Source organism: Gymnoscopelus microlampas, assembly GCF_963454915.1.
Source record: "Gymnoscopelus microlampas genome assembly, chromosome: 3".
Lineage (NCBI taxonomy): Eukaryota > Metazoa > Chordata > Actinopteri > Myctophiformes > Myctophidae > Gymnoscopelus > Gymnoscopelus microlampas.
The window spans coordinates 5,997,240-6,012,774 of NC_139940.1; the positions used below are offsets into that span (position 1 = coordinate 5,997,240).

At 40.4% G+C, this 15,535-nt stretch overlaps 1 long non-coding RNA gene across 1 annotated transcript; it reads right to left on the reverse strand.

The window, feature by feature from the left end:
* Positions 1-4,316: 4,316 nt before the first annotated feature.
* Positions 4,317-4,866, reverse strand: LOC311042179. Its single transcript, XR_014600472.1, has 3 exons — positions 4,835-4,866; positions 4,498-4,554; positions 4,317-4,401 (listed from the first exon to the last, which is right to left on the reverse strand). It is a non-coding gene; the product is annotated as an uncharacterized lncRNA (long non-coding RNA).
* Between the last annotated feature and the right edge of the window lie 10,669 nt (positions 4,867-15,535).

The window sequence follows — 15,535 nt, forward strand, 5'->3', positions numbered from 1 at the left end:
ATTTCACTACACCTTTAAGGTGATTATTTCTTCAATGCACTACTCAAAAAGATAACATGTGTATTCTGACCTTAAAATGTATTTTATGTTGACTAAAGAGTTGTAGAGACGGAGACCCTTGTCTCTGAACAAGCTCTCCATAGTAATTATAGTCTGGTTGCCCTATTAGGGCAACCACACTAATTAAAGGACACTTTAATTAGAATTTTATGTAGGCCATTTATTTTGTATTGAGTCGTTGACGTGCAGGTCTTATACCATCCACCAGGGGGTGGTGCATCACCACTACTTCCCACAGCCTTGGGATGAACCACCTTCTGGAAGGGAAGTTGATTAAAATCTCAATCAGTTTGGATATCACATGTTTCCTTGATGGGATGAATCTTCATAAAAGGTTTCGTCATTAACATTTAATTAAGGAAACATGATAACTCTTTAGTCAGACTATAGGCTCTGTGCATGACTGTAGTTCCCTTTACCAGAAGGTGGCATACCCGTTTCCTGTAGTGGGTCAGTTTCCCAAAGCGTCATTTGATTTGCTCAGCAATAGATTTGAACCCGAAACACACAACACTCATATGTGTTTCCGGTTCAAATCTGCTGCTGAGCCAATCAAATGAAACTGACCCGAAGCTGGAAATAGGAATTCCACCTTCTGGAATTACAGTCATGCACAGAGCCTGTATGAAATCACATGTGACAGGGCAACAGACCTGAGAGGGTGTGGCCTACTTCATTGTAGAAAGGCGGGGGAGATAAAGAGGGTGTGGCCGGTGACATCACTGTACTAACTTCAGGTAAATGGTTGCCCATGACAACAGGTTGCTGAAAGACACAGAACAGACCAAAGAGTCCCTGAGATGTTAAAGACAGGGCAGCAGATGAGGGACAACTTCAGATATTTACATACCACAATATATAGACAACAATATCTGTTGGTTTCTGAATATAATGATATGGAATTTAACAGGGTGGATCTTCTTTCACTCCTGATACAACAGCCTTGAATATGGGAAACGTGGGGGCGGGGCAGATGTAGCCGTTCAAACACAGATTTCCAAAATGTATAAACATGTGTATTGTTTATAACAATTCATATCTCCTCCTTCTCAACCTGGCTTGGCGTTGGTGGAACGGGAAAAAACAGGCTGCACTGAGCAGACTTTGTCGAACCTGGATTTGTCTTACATGATGATTTAATGTTTTAATTCTGCCTTTGTGAAACGGCCAAACGGGCCCGGTCATGTAGATTGTGTTTGTGTTCAGGTCTCACCAGGATCGGGGTCTTTTGGCAGCATGCAGTGGCTTTGCAGCCAAAAACGGACACAGAGATGGAAACGATGAACACCAACAGACTGAAGACACACTGCACCGTATGTGCCGACACGCGCTGGAAACAAACAAACAAACAATCATGTAAGCAAATACATAAGGACCACAATGGTTCGTTGTTTTTTTTACGGATGTTAAAATATAGTCTACATTTAAGAGTTTTGCGAATGAGGCGCAAAGCCTTTACATAAGAGTTCAGCACAAAACAACATCTCTGGATTTGTAGAAAAACTCACATCATGTAAACAAAACATGTAAACGAACACATCATGTGAACAAAACATAATGTAAACTAGAAAAAGTGCTCCTCGGAGCACAGGTCTCCGCCAGGTCACGTAGGTTATTGTGGCCTCCTGGTGGCGCTATAATAGGCCAATGTGAAAAGGGTGGCATTTCTTCCTCGGCCTAGTGGGAATGTGCGTGCACATTTTCATGATTTGAGACATTTTGTTCAAAACGGACCAATCCTGCAAACTTTGGAAGCCAACCTTAGCCAATCAGGATGGAATATGAAATATCAGACAGATCCGTCTTGATCACATGACTATAAAGAAACTGTGTACCGATTTGTGTGATGTTTGGATAAAATCTGTAGGAGTAATATCCAAAAATGTGTTTTTTACAAATCAGCCTCCTGGTGGCGCTATAACAGGCCCATGTGAACATTTTTGTGCAGAGGTTCTGATTTGGCATCCAGGGAGAGTGTGTGCACAGTTTCGCAATGACGGGGCCAACGGTGCCGGAAATTAGCTGTACACAGACAGAATGACACACGGACGGACACACGGACGGACAGGGTAAAACATACTCTCTCGCCATGCCTTTCGGCCTGGCGGAGACAACAAACACACATGTAAAAACAGAAACACATTATTTAAAAAAAACACATTATGTACACATTATGTAAAGTGTGGGTCAACTCAGTGTGTAATAACCTACGCGACCTGGCGGCTCCGAGGAGCACTTTTTCTAGTTTACATTATGTTTTGTTCACATGATGTGTTCGTTTACATGTTTTGTTTACATGATCGGAGCACAGGTCTCCGCCAGGTCAGGTAGGTTATTGTGGGCCAGCAATGTTTGGAATTCGCCAATCAGGATGGATCTGTCTTGATCACTTGACTATAGAGATAATTTGTAGCGATTTGCGTGATGTTTGAACAAAATTTGTAGGAGTTATATAAAAAACAATGTTTTGCAAAAATCTGACTTCTGGTGGCGCTATAATAGGGCAATTTTAAAAGGGTGGTATTTGTTCCTCAACATAGTGTGAATGTGTGTTAAAAGTTTCACCGCAATTGGATGCAGCGTGCATGATTTGTGGCATTTTGTTCAAAACGGGCCACCCCTGCAAACTTTAGATTTCAATCTTAGCCAATCAGGATGGAATATGAAAAATCAAACAGATCGGTCTTGATCACATGACTATAGAGATCATGTGTACCGATTTGCGTGACATTTTGATAAAATCTGAAGGAGTAATATCCAAATGTGTTTTAGATAAGTCGGCCTGCTCGTGGGCCTATAAAAGGCAGATGTGAAAATGCAGGGCAAAGGTTTTTCATTGGATCGGTGGTGTTATAGCACCACCATGCGGTTGATTTGAAAATGTTCAAGTGGCATTTCTTCCTTTGCCTAGTGGGAATATGCGTGCAAAAGTTCACGGAAATCAAGGAAATCAGGATGGAATATGAAGAATCGAACAGATCAGTCTTGATCACATGACTATAGAGATACTGTGAACTAATTTGCGTGATTTTCGGACTAAATCTGAAGGAGTAATATAAAAAAAAATGTTTTACAAAATTCGGCCATCTGTTGGCGCTATAAAAGACAGATGTAAAAGATGCAGGGCAGAGATTTTTCCTTGGCCTCTAGGGAGTGTGCGTAAAAAGTTTCACACAGATCGGTGCAGTTATAGGTGAAAGCGAGAATCGGCCTGTATCGCACCACCATGAAGTTGATTTGAAACATGTCAATTGGCATTTCTTCCTCGGCCTAGTGGGAATGTGCGCGCAAAGGTTCACGGAAATCGCACCCTGTGTTCATGATTTGAGGCATTTTGTTCAAAATGGACCAATCCTGCAAACTTTGGAAGCCAATCTTAGCCAATCAGGATGGAATATGAAAAATTGGACAGATCCGTCTTGATCACATGACTATAGGGATACTGTGTACTGATTTGCGTGATGTAGGGATACAATCTGTAGGAGTAATATAAAAAAATCGTCCTCCTTGTGGCGCTATAACAGGCCGATGTGAAACATTTGGGGCAGAGGAAAGGAGACCCCCTAACCCCCTTCCTCTTCATCATAGTCCTGGATCAAGTGCTCAGGAAGGCCATCAGTGGACGAGAGCAGGATCTTGGCTTCACTCTAACACCAAGGAAGTCGAGACGACGCCCCACAGACAAAACCAACCCTGCAGAAGTCTCTAGACGGGTGCTACACCAGAATGTTGCAAGCAGTATACTTAACATCAGCAAGAGTGTACATGTAACCAACAGGATCCTGTACGAGGGAATACCAAGGGTGAGCAAGAGAATTGCAGCCAGGAGAATGAGACTAGCAGGACACTGCCAAAGGCATCAAGAGCTGCCAGCCAAGAAATTGGTGCTGTGGGAACCAACACACGGGCATCGGTCACAAGGGCGTCCCACACTAACATACGTGGATGTACTCAAGAATGAAGCAGGAGCACAAAGTACCAATGAGCTGGCCAGATGTATGGAGAACCGGGATGACTGCATGCGATGATGGAAGGCTTGTCTGAGGACGACCCTTAAGAGGTTCTGCTCTAGCACCCAGGGAGTGAGCATGCACAGTTTCGATGCAATCGGGCCAGCGGTGTCGGAGATTAGCTGCGCGCAGACGGACAGACGAACGAACGGACAGACGGACGGATGGACAGGGTGCAAAACATAGTCACGTCTTCGGCCTGGCGGAGACAATAAAGTCATACCTCGAATTTATTGAAGTATGACGCCCATACAGCGTCCAGGGCGTAAAAGATGGTGGCAAAACCTGACATCACAGCAGCCACAATGTTCATCCCCATAGAACCTTTAATCTGAAACATAGAACAGCAATAGAGTAAACAACTAGTAACAAATGGAATGACTTGTAGAGAGCAGTAAGGGTGTGGTCGAGGACGTGGCTTACTGACCATGCAGCGGCTCATCGACCTATCAGCAGCCACCGTTAATGACCCTGCAATGATGTACTGGGGGAGAAGAGAAACAACCAATCTGATAATGAAGAATTATGTTTCAAAATGAAACATTTATGACTCTTCTTACAAAACATGCAGTATGTGTGAATACTTACAGGCAATCAAATCCTGTTTAAATACTAGTTACAGTAATAAGTAAGATACTTATAGAGAGTAAGATAGAGAGTAAGTACAGTATGTGTATTTCATGCAAAGCTCAAATTATTTGAATGAATATAAACACAGTACAGTGTACCGTAGGGTTTGGTGGAGGATGCAGATGTGTGCTTACAAATAAAGGTGCCCAGACAAACGCTCCAGTGATATATACAACCAACATACCCGCGATCGCACCCGCGTTCACACTAAACAGGAAGAGCAGCGCACCCACCATTATCTGCACTGTCTGCAAGGAAACACACACACAATAGGTTAACAGGTTAACAGCTCAAATTAAGCAATGTTAACATGAGTGGGTGTGCTTTACAGTCATTGATTGCAATCATGAATAAGGCGTGATAAACCTATCTTAAGAACTCCATACAGTAAGAACTCCTGTAACTGTCACTAACTGTAACCTGCGCCAATAAAATATATTGCTCACGTGAGGAGCGAGTCGAAACTCAGTCTATTTGGACGGCTCTAAAATAGTATTCATTCATTTCATGATAAGATTAAGATAGGCCATTTATATTTTGTATTGTGGTATTTCAAATCCTGTTTTTATTGTTCATTGAAAAATACCTGTGTGAAAAAACTGCAATAAACAGGAAAAAAAAGAAGAAAAGATAGGCCTACAAATCAGCAAGAATCACTGCTTTAACTTAATTTTCTAATAAATATTCTTATAAGGCCAACAATGTATGATTTTATTTTAAGATATACTTTATTTCTACTTTGATTTGCTCTTTAAATAAAGTCTGGGGCTGACAAAAAAAAGTCCTTGATAAAATGGGGTCGTGGCATAAAAACGCTTGAGATCCCCCGTTCAAATCTATACACTGTTGTTAGTCAGTGCAATGCATCAACCTATGAGCAAACATACCTACAAATAAAATGATTATGATTCTGATAAATACTGACTTCAGCTGATCACTGAGTCTGTCTTTTGCTCATGCAAAAAAAAAAATCTGAATTACAAATGAATGTGTAACAAATTAACAATGTATAATAAATTAACAATGTACTATTATGCTTGTTCTGTGACTACTTCTACATTATTATTTTACTTTTTTGAGAAGGTTTTGCAGAGAGACAAAAAAATAAACAATCCGTTTAAAAGCACTCTAATCATTTCATAGTGATTGATCGGTCTAATTTCGTACCATTTTCTTATGGATCTAAAGTGTACCATTAATGTGTTAATATGGTTACAAGTGTCAGTGCCTCTCAGTCAGCCTGCAACATTGTTTTGGTCTGATGGGCCCCTTCAGCTATGTCAACAATATTAGATAGCAGGCTAACCTTGTTGCCACACGGATTTGTTGTTATAAACTCTGTGCATAAATGATACCCCAACCTTGGTTGCCCAGGAAACGGAGCCACTCAAGACATAACTGATGCCTGACGTGGTGACGAAAGACGTTATGTGTATATAACTTTGTATCTCTGTTTTAACGTCAGAAGAATATACCTGGAACCATTTCCGACGCTTGTAAGATCTCTTCTCTGGAATAAACCCAAATACTATTATTAACTTCCTCCGTTTATTGATGTAATTAATTCTTATCTGACCGATAGATATGGACCGGTATTTACTAGGAAAAATAAAGCTATCAGTGATACTCTGATAAATAATGTAAAGTATATTTACCCCCAGAGCTTGTGGTAATGTCCGTTTGAACTCCAATAGTCCGGTGTCTGGACTGGACCCCGAAACCGAGCCTGTCCCAGACTGCATTTGGACCAGAACCAACCCGGTCCCATCAGACGGCATTTGGACTGGAACCAAGCCATTGGGAATGTTCAGTTCGTTAGTAGACATACTGCTGGATGCTGGTGTCAAATTGTATATTTATTGTATTTTGACTCTGTTCTGTTCTGTTCTGTTCTGTTCTGTTCTGTTCTGTTCTGTTCTGTTCTGTTCCGAGGACAGAAGTTGCTGCTGAGAACATCGCCTGAGAACATCGACTGAGAACAAAGACTCAAATCCTCTACTCTACTTGATTACTCTGTGAATGATTTATGAGAAACTGACATTTGATCTGTTTCAATCAAACTGTCCCCTTCACACGCCTTGCATGATCCGATACAGTGGCATAGCCAGGAATTAGTAGGTAGGCCTGGAACAATATGGGTGGGCACAGTGTGCAAGATGTTTCCATTAATTCATTAATACTTATTTTTGCCTATTTGCACATGATTTAGCAGCACAATGAATTTGTATTGGTTGAGTAGATAATAGACAGGTCCAATCAGCAAGAAATTGACACCCACTGCCCAATTTAGCAGCTTAACAGTGTGAATTTGAATGCAGAGATTGCTGTCCACATTATATTATGTTATTTTAGTTGAAAATGACTTAAAGGGGAAATCCACCCATTTTCAATATTTAACTATGTCATTAATATAGCATAAAGAAGTTGTGTGGAAATAAGAAAAAAGTTCCCCCCTTTCTGTGTTGCCTTGAAATGGAGGATTGATTGTGGGTTTAACATTGCAAATTACAACATGATGAGTCAAGGCAACACAGAAAGGGGGGAACTTTTTTCTTATTTCCACACAACTCCTTTATGCTATATTAATGACATAGTTAAATATTGAAAATGGGTGGATTTCCCCTTTAATATGACATTTAAAAATAAAAATACATACTGTTATCAAAATGGCTCAAAAAAATACATATATGTATATTTATTTTTTCTTGGGGGGGGGGGGGGACAAAACCCAAATGGGTGGGTCCAGGCCTACCTATGCCCACCCGTAGCTACGCCCCTGATCCGATAGGCAGATAAACTCCATCCCCAATTACTACACAGACAAAGATGTTCCAGTTCACCTGTCCAGTTGAGGATCTTTACTGTAGCAACTGGCAGCAGGGTAAAACTGACATGCAATCACAATGTGTACAAATCACATTAAGGTAAGTACAATACACGGTAAGTAGGAGTATATCACAACAACACAAAACATCATGAAAGCAATGCCACTTTAGTTACCATGGAGATTTATCCTGTGAAGTTAGTCTGGTCTGGACCGCCAGGTTTAAGTCATCCTGGTGCCTGTTCATTAAGCAGTCAATCTGATCACAAACCAATGGGTTTTTCATACTTATTCCATCCTTATGTGTTTATGTTGCCTAATTTTTATTATTCTGCATTCAATTAATTACAATTTATGTTGCCTTATTTTTATTAGTCTGCATTAAATTAATTACATAGGTACACATTGCGATTAAATTACCACTTGCGCCCTATAGCCTATTGTACATCAAATAACGAAAATATAGGCTGCAAAACCTCTTCATGACAGGCTTAACAACTTGCCTTGTGTTGTGAGCTTGTAGATTGGCTATTTCCGCTATAAGAAACTCAACATTTTGAAAAAGTCTTAAAATGCTAATAAACATTGTGACCAGTCAGCCAGAAATGCCTTTTCACATAATGTTTGGTCTGTATCATCTTCCATAACCTGACTCCGCCAGATGGAATAACACACATTTGTTAATTGTTTCAGAAGTATTGTGAACTCAATACCGCCCCATGAGTCAGCCATCTGAGTCAGGTAATATCTTCCACGCTTCAATGCCTGAATATGTATGACCGAGTGCCGACTGTTCCGCCTCGCAGAGACTGACTGTTGCTGCCGAGCATTGTGCGCAAAAATAAAATAAAAGGGTCCGACAGTGGTGTAAAGTAACTAAAGTACATTTACTCAAGTACTGTACTTAAGTACAATTTTGAGGTACTTTTACTTTACTGGAGTATTTCCAATTGTCTATACTTTTACTTCTGCTCCACTACATCTCAGAGGCAAATATTGGACTTTTACTCCACTACAATTATTTGAAAACTTTCGTTACTAGTTACTTTGTAGATTTAGATTATGCAAGGGATAATGCATGGGGAGGTGGTCATTATTGAAATTTGAAGCCTGACAGGGTGATTATGCACCGAGGCGGAAAATATCTGTTATTTTTTTTTTTTTATATATATATATATTTTTAAAATATATATTCAAAGATGTGCACTCATTTTCACGATTTTTCAAAAAATAGCAGATCTACAAGCTCATAGCGCGGCACTCGGTGCCGCGCTATGAGCTTGTATATCTGCTATTTTTGAATAGCCAAAGAAATCTAAAATGACAGAGATATTTTACCGGATTGAATGTGTTTAAAGGGTCTACACCATGAATTTAAAAAATAATAATAATATTTAATATCATATTGTTTATGTCCCTCAAACGTTTTTCAAAAGGTTTGAGCCTAAATCAAGCCTCAGATATACTCATTCCAACTAACTTCTCTCTGGCTTATAAAGCACTTTCAGCTGCAATACCAAAACGTCCTTTTGGGCAGAGGGGTGCTACTGAGCAATTCTGTCTGTCAAAATACATGGGCAGAAATGCAAGTGATGTCACTTGCATTGCCATTCTGAGATGGCCTGTTCAGACAAGCCCATTCTGAAAATCTCTGAAATGAGAATGAATGACTGAATGTTAAAAAAAAAAAAAAAAAATTGGGGTACAATAGACACTGGGGAGCCCAAAAAATGTGTGTAACTCCTTTAAGCTATAACTAGGCTAAGTTTGAAGTTAGTGTGAGGTGGTGCAACTGGCCCCTGGTGTATTGACTCCTACACCCTCCCTAAGATCAACCAGTAGGGGTCAGCAGCGACATGGGTTTCACTTGTACCGTGCAAGGGTTACTTGGGGATTGACAATAAATAGGGAGGAAAAACAGGAACAATATATAGAATTGAGGAAAAAGAAGAAACTTGATAACCTTTTGGGCATATTAGGACAAAATAGATAGATTTACATTAAAATACAAACACATGTTTTCATACTGTATTTACTTAAACTGCGTGCAAAAGTGTTGCCAATAATAGAAAAAAGGTCGACACCATAGAAAAAAGGTCGACACCATACATTTTTATGTTTCACACAGTGGTGGAAACATAAACTCCATTTTAAAGTAAAGTATCAATACTGCAATGTAGAAGTACTCCGTTACAAGTAAAAGTTTGGAATTCAAAATGTACGTGAGCAAAATTACACAAGTATTTCTATCAAAATGTACTTAAAGTACCAGCATTTAAGATTTCTTTTTTTGAAAAATCGTGAGAATGTGTGCAAATCTTTGAATATCTTTTTCTTTTCTGTAGCGCACATTTTTGTGCTCTGTTACAACTTCTGTTGGGGGTCCCTGGAACACAATATTTTGAGATGGGGGTCCGCGGCCAAAATTCATATAATTTTGGGGGTCCTTGACATGAAAAAGATTTCTTTTTTTTTCTCTTTAAACTAGGATTCAGAAGACATTTTGTAGAATCCCCCCACTAAGCAAAGATTTGAGTTAAAAATGTTTGCTTTGAAAATATATATATTCAAAGATTTGCTCAAATTTTCACGATTTTTCCAAAAAAGCAGATCTACAAGCTCATAGAGCGGCACTCGGTGTCACGCTATGAGCTGGTAGATCTGCTATTTTTTAATAGCCCAAAGAAATAAAATAAAAATACACAGATTCTTTCCCGGTCTTAATGGGCAAATAATCTATTTATTTTATTTAAACTATTTATTTTATTTTAACATGCTCATTTTTATTTTTTTATTTTAGATCCCCATTAGCCACTGCCTCAGCAGTGACTATTCTTCCTGAGGTCACACAGTACAATTAAACAAATAATAATAATAACAGTGCAATTAAAAAAATACCATTGACGAGCAAAAATAAAATAACAATTAAAGAACCAATACAATTCCCATAGTGGACTATGCTTGGCAGGGGCGTCCTCTTCCCTGAGCCAGGCCCAAGCCTGACCGCATACCAAAAGTACCAAAAGTGCATAAAAAATCAAGATTTGTTTTCAATATAGCAATAACCAGAATGAAACAGGCATAACTCATGATGAATAGTAAACTGTCAGACATTAGACGCATTTCATCTCTTCTCAGTCTATTCTTAAAACCAACTCTGCTGGTGATTAATACTAAATATTGTGGAAGTCTATTCCAGTGTGTGATTGCCCTGCACATAACCGTTTCTTTTTTTTAAAAGCATAAGTTTTGGGTTTAGGCAGGGGCGTAGCACCAAATTCTGGGCCCTGGGGACAAAGATTCACTGTGGAACCCCCTATGATTTTTTCCCTTTAAAAAATATGTTTTTAAAAAAAAAAATTAGGCCCCCCTTACCTGGGGCCCTAGTAACTCAGTCCCACTTACACCCCCCCTGTGACGCCCCTGGGTTTAGGCTGGGTGAAAGCACCTCTCAGGGCTCTCCTCAGGGGCGTGCACAGACATTTTGAGGGGCAGGTGCTCAAGTAAATTATGCTTTTTTTTGTTGACTTGGTCTGCTAATTTTTCCCTCTACACCTATACCTCTTTGCCAAAAATAGCCGATCTACAAGCCCACAACGCCTCGCAGCGCGAGGCGTTGTGGGCTTGTAGATCTGCTATTTTTGGCTAAAGTTCTCCTCAGAAAAGGGATGCTAGGTTTCGAGTGGTTATAGTAAAAAAGAAAAATCATATCACATAAAGATTTGGCGGACCCCCTGTAGTAACTCTGAGGACCCCCTAGGGGTCCCGGACTCCCTGTTGAAGACCCCTGCTGTAAACTGAAAAATAAAAAAAACGTTTTTTTTTTCTTTTTTTCAAAAGGGCACTTCTGGTCGAGAGGGCAAAGGGCAGGTGCTCTAGCACCACCTATAGAGTCTATCTGTGCACGTCCCTGGCTTGCCTGGTGCCATAGTTATGACTATCACTAGCAAGCAACAGCTCAGAACAGAAGAGAGATAAGCAGGTTTACGTGATATAAAGCTCATAAAGTAGTGCTCTGTGCTCAAAGTGAGGGACTTGAGTAGTGATCATCAGCACCTGAGCTGATCTATAGAAGAGCAACTTGTCTGTCTGTGATCCACTCATACAGCACTGACGATGGTCCTAGGACCGAAACGTTTGCTACTTTTTTTGCCCCCCCCCCCTTTCTTCGAGCACAGAGCACTATATGAGCATGTTAGAATAAAATAAATACTATTTTCTCAGTCTCTGTCTAAGGAGTCTTCCTAATAGTCTATGCAGAGAGCGAGTCATAATTTGTATCTCATGTTTTGCTTGTAGTTAAAGCGCTGTGTGAAGAAATGACTTGAATTTGAGAATGAATAGCAGGATCAGGGGCTATGAATGATTCTCAGTTGCTATGATTTGTATGACTGTACGTTTTGCGCAATATGCTAAACTCTCCATATTTCAACTTTTTAACTTTTTATTTTTTCATACATTAATGGCATACTATTGGTCACACAAAAGTAGCAAAAATAGGGGCTAATTTGTTTTTGCTATTTTCTAAATTCTTTAAGTGAAAGACCAGGGACGTGCACAGACTCTAGGTGGTTCTAGAGCACTTGCCCTTTGCCCTCTTGACCAGAAGTGCCCTTTTGAAAAAAAGACAAAAAGGTTTATTTTTTTTTATTTTTTTCAGTTTACAGCAGGGGTCTTCAACAGGGGGTCCGGGACCCCTAGGGGGTCCTCAGAGTTACTATTGGGGGTCCGCCAAATCTTTATGTGATATGATTTTTCTTTTTACCATAACCACTCGAAACCTAGCATCCCTTTTCTGAGGAGAACTTTAGCCAAAAAATAGCCGATCTACAAGCCCACAACGCCTCGCAGCACGAGGCGTTGTGAGCTTGTAGATCGGCTATTTTTGGCAAAGAGGTATAGGTGTAGAGGGAAAAAAGAGCAGACCAAGTAAACAAAAAAAAGTATAATTTACTTGAGCACCTGCCCCTCAAAATGTCTGTGCACGCCACTGTGAAAGACCCATTGGAACACTGCTACTTTTTTTTATAACTGTGTTCCGAGATACAGAGAGAGAGAGAGAGAGAGAGAGAGAGCTGTGTGTATCCCAGAGTATTGTGCTACGTGCTGGCTGCCATGTACTTCCTGTTGTGTGGCGCTTCGGGGCAAGCTGCAGACCCACTGGACTTATCCTTCTATCTGTTTACAATGACACATCAACATCAGACCCCATGTGTTCCTGTTGACACACACACACGCACGCACGCACGCACGCACGCACGCACGCACGCACGCACGCACGCACGCACACACACACACACACACACACACACACACACACACACACACACACACACACACACACACACACACACACACACACACACACAATGACCATGTGCAGGGCCACACGTAGCCACAGAAAACATGAGTTTGAAATAATAGGCTGCCTGCACAGCACTCAGAATGGGCATGCACTGTATATAAATCCCTTACCTTTATGTCAAATTTCAACATTAATGAGACAAAGATACGGCTCGCAACTCACTTTTGTGCTCCAGGTTTTATTTATACAAGACAGCTGATGATACGACGTTTCGACCCTTTCGGTCTTTTTCAAGTATTTCAAGTATCATATACTTGAAAAAGGCCGAAAGAGTCGAAACGTCGTATCATCAGCTGTCTTGTTTAAATAAAACCTGGAGCACAAAAGTGAGTTGCGAGCCCTATCTTTGTCTCATTATCACTGTTCTTACAGTTAAAGCTCAGCACCAAAGAACGGAGGATGTGCGTTATTTTGTTTTTCGAAATTTCAACATTAATACATAGTTAGGGGCGCGCTCCCACCGCACTTTTACTTTACCTCTGGGGCGGAATTTGCCAATGCTTTGTCAATGCAAATGCGTGGATTCTTGGAAAAAAATCCGCAAGACCATGAATCCACGCATTTGCATTGACAAAGCATTGGCAGATTCTGCCCCAGAGGTAAAATAAAAGTGCGGTGGGAGCGTGCCCTTAGTGTGTTTTACTGGGGAAAACAATTGCATATAATATGACCATAATATGCTCACATACAGTATGTTTGCAGTGTACATATCTGTCAAAAGGATAAAACACATACGAAAAAAGAGAGATTATTATATTGTGGTCCTTTAATTGTGTTCTCAGGCATTTTCATGTCAAGGACATGATATGTGTTTGGCCGAGAACCCCCATCTGAAAAGATTGTGTGCCAGGAAGCCCCAATAATACAAGATTTGTGTTAAAAGCTTTGAAAATTATTCAAACTTTTCCACAATTTCTTCAAGATTTTTCATGATTTCTTCAAGACTTTTCAGATATTTCAACAACCGCCGAAGTATAACATTTCCTGGGCACCCCATGGAACACCCTCAAGGATCCCTACGGTTCTCCAGCAGTGTTGCCAGATTCTGTGAGGGAAACAAGCAACCAGGTCTAGGAAAACCAGCCAAAAGAAGCGACTATAGGGGCCACATGAGCACTTATAACATATACATCAGCTATTTGAGACTAGCAGATATACAAGCTCACAACGCGTCGCGATGCGACGCGTTGTGAGCTTGTAGATCGGCTATTTTCAAATAAAATATTGTGGGGAAATTATAATAAGCCGATCTGGCAACCCTGTTCTCCAGACCCTGCTTTGAGAACAGCTGGACTAGCAAAACAATGGACACTGCACATGCAGTGGAACTTTGTTAATCTTGTATTTTCCCCACTTTGGCATGAGGTACATTATGTTCTTCTGACGGTCCAAAGCAGCTGAATGCTTCTTCCCCCCTGATTATTTTTTTGTTCAACTCCAAATATCAAGAATATGATGTTATTTAGTTATTTAGTCAAATGGTTCATTGTCTACCTGTTATCGATTAAAATGTATACAGAATATGACTTAGAGGATGTTGTTTTAGACAGATGCTAGGTTCATTGTTTACCTGGTATCCCAGTCTCTTTGAGGCCCTAAGATTCTCTCTGCACACACACACGCACACGCGCGCACGCGCCCACGCACCCATGCAACCACCCACCCACACAGCTGCTGCCTACGTGAGGGTTGAAGCCTCTCTGCAGGCAGACAGACAGACAGACAAAAAGATGAGATAAGAGGGGCGGAGAGACAGATGGACAGATTACGGTAACACAGTGAAGTACATTAGAACTGAGGACATGTGTGCTGCTTGTTTGTTGACTTAAGTGTTGTTGTGTTTCTTGTGCCTTTCCTAGATGGTAACATGTATTTATAGGTCTGGCTGTGTGTGGCCATGAACTCACACAGTGTTGGGTTGTTGATGTTGTGATGTACTGTATATTACACATTACATAATAATCCTTTGTTTCAATTTAACTCCAAAGAGTGTACAAATGGAACCAAAGTTTGCTCCATTTGTACACTCTTGGGAGTTCCATTAACAACGAGGGTGTTGCCTTTCAAACGCTGCTGTGTTGAACGTGAGAATGGGTGCCAGAAAGACAGAATGTATGCATGCTGAACTGATGGTTAAGATCTTGTTCAGAACTATCTTGTCTGGTGGTTAAAGACTTTGAAAGACAACACTGATACTGTAAGCTTTATGGCACCTGGATTTTAATGTCTAATGCTAATACCTTGAATACGTTGACTGAAGATATTGTCCTAGTGCTTGACTGGATCTTTAACAGCTGTGACAACCCGACTAGTCTGGTGTTAACTGCTGTTGCAGTAATCTGGGCCTGTATGGTGAGATGAGAGGGTCAGTTGTTTTATTATGTTTCTTTCTTTTAGGTCTAAACTATTGATTGTTGAGTGTAGTTCAAAAGTATGAGGCCAAATCAGGTCTATGGTAAAATGAACTCCAATAATTTCATTACTGGAATTTCACAAGCTAATGAGACAGGTGCGAAACTACCAATAATTGAAAGAATAAATGTATATAACTAAACTAATAAATGAAACCTGTAGCCTTTCCAACATAATGTGTCTCATTGTAAAAGTAGTAAAGTAAAGCTTGTTGTAACTCCAACACTTTAATGT